This window comes from Elephantulus edwardii, unplaced genomic scaffold (assembly GCF_000299155.1).
Source record: "Elephantulus edwardii isolate Elephantulus edwardi_28Jun2011 unplaced genomic scaffold, EleEdw1.0 scaffold00017, whole genome shotgun sequence".
NCBI lineage: Eukaryota > Metazoa > Chordata > Mammalia > Macroscelidea > Macroscelididae > Elephantulus > Elephantulus edwardii.
Window position 1 is genome coordinate 25,490,556 of NW_006399767.1, and position 2,407 is coordinate 25,492,962.

Below are 2,407 nucleotides of genomic sequence, written 5' to 3' on the forward strand. Positions count from 1 at the left end.
AAAAAAAGATCTCTTGACTTGCAGCCATCTTTCCTTCAACACCTCTATTCTTAAACTACACATTGTCTTGAGCCACAGGAGAGATGAAGACACATCACTGACTAGTATAGCCATGGCTTGCAACAGGGGTTAATTTAAAAGTTTTAAAAGTAGCTGGTTCAAATCTTTAAAGTATTAAAAGGCAAGCAACTTTTTACTAAAAGTTTCAGAAGAGGTCTTTCATATGAGATTTCTGACCAGCAACTGATGATGCTTTCCGTTTCAAATGCTGATTGGCTACCTAAGGAGAGGCAAAGTGATGCATTTCTTGGTTCCTGTTTTTGGACAATAGGTTGTAGATCTCACTTGGTGGAGACTTGCCTGCTCATTTAGGACTTGTCCCCTCCTGTCGTCCAGCATGGTGAGCTTGTGGTTCCCTGGGGACACCTGGATGGCAGCTCTGACACTGATGATGGTTCTGCTGAGCCCTCTGCTGGCTTTGTCCAGGAACACTCAACATAAGTGCATCGTTCATGGAGGGTTAGCTATTGTGGGGTGGAATAAGGTATGGAAAGACTTAACTCATCCTCTGTGTCCAGGCTCTGTGAAGTCATGTTCTTAAAAGAGAAAAATTGTGACTCTTCGATTTCTATCCATCTTTGTCATGTTGATCCCTCATTCTTTCACACGAGTGAAGAGTGGATATTTGTCCTCCCTCTGGAAGCTGCTTGAGGGACCTGTTAAGACCTGTTTCATTTTAACAATTTTCCAATACAACCTCTCTACCCTCTCATCCTTTCCCTCATGGTTTTGAGAATTGAAAATAAGTTCTCCTCTAACTCTTTGTTTTATTATATTTAGGTAGCTAAATAAGGGAAAGTTTCCAGGTAATTTTTCAAGAGGGTTCTAAGATATTATGTCCTCAGTGAGATCTGTAATGTTGGTACCCCTGCTGAAAATGTAAGCAGGGGTCAAGAGTCTTCTACCATCATCATCTTTCCCTTCTTTCTAAATCCTGATGCTCATGGAGTATAAATCTGTATGCCCCTGCACTAGACCTTCTGTGACAAAAAATGAGTTTGGAATTCCTTCTCTTTCCTGTGGAAAGAACCCTGGGTTGAAGAAGGGCACATTCATGCCTGGAATGATCCTGTAGCTATGGAACAACTGTGAAGTGTTCTTTCTCTGGTCACTTAAAAACTTAAGACATCTTTCCAACTTTAAGAGTCTGTTGTGGGCCTTTCTATTCAATCAGTGTCATCATCGTCTTTCTCTGAACTCAGCCCAAAAGAAGGAGACAACTGAGATAGAATAAAATTCTGGTTTTGTGGATAAAAAATATGGTCAAATATTAGTAATTTCCTGTGGTTTAACTTATATACCTTGGACAGGTCCCCAAAGGGTTTGTGAAAACTGTTCACGTTCCTTATGCCTGAAACTCAGTAAGCAAATATAGGGAACCTAGAGGTCTTTGAAGTGGACACATATCACAAGGCCACTCACCATGCTCTCTTTTTCACTGAATTGGATATGTCTATTTGCTTCTACCTGTCAACTTACTGCTCTTATCTACTCTTTCCCCACATAAGTCATCACCATTACAGAAACTTCCAAAACTGACATTGGTCTAGCACACATGAGAGTAGAATAAATGAAATAAAATTGGGGTTTTTCTTTTTCCTAAAATTATCTTTAAATCACTTGGAAAAGCTTCCTCATACCAGTAAGAGAAGAGAGATGCAAGCTTCTCTGAATTAGTTACAGATAAGGGAAGCCTCAGGTAGCAATACTTAAGGATGCCTTGGGCAGAATATTGAATGATACAGGAAGCATTAAAAGAAGGTGCAAGCAATGCATAGAGTCACTGTTCCAAAAAGAATTGGCTGATACAGAAGAATTTCCTGAAACAACATATGATCAAGAGGCAATGGAGATAAAAAAGGAAATTCAAGCTGCTCTGAAGGGTTTGGAAGAAGAAATAAGGCCCTAGGAATTGACGGCATACAAATTGACATATTTCAACAAACAGGTGTTGCCCTGGATGTGTTCATCAGGTTGTGACATGAAATCTAGAGGGCAACTACCTCACCAACTGACTGGAAGAGATCCATACTTAATCCTATCCCAAAAAAAGTGATCTGATTGAGTGTGGAAATTATCAAACATTATCACACAATAGCAAAATCCTGCTGAAGATTATCCAAAAAAGACTAGAATAATACATTGGCAGAGAACTACCAGAAATACAAGTTGGATTTAGAAGAGGCTGTGGCAGTATACACATTATCACCAATGTCAGCTAGATCTTGGCCAAAAGCCGAGTACCAGAGGAAAATCTATCTGTGCTTCATTAACAACTATGCAGTCATTTGAAAGCATAGATCACAATAAACTGTAGCTAATCTTGAAAAGAATGGGAATGCCAGAA

At 39.6% G+C, this 2,407-nt stretch overlaps 1 pseudogene; it reads left to right on the forward strand.

Moving 5' to 3' along the window:
- Nucleotides 1–397: 397 nt before the first annotated feature.
- LOC102854615 overlaps nucleotides 398–2,407 on the forward strand; it is a 31,911-nt pseudogene continuing 29,901 nt past the window's right edge.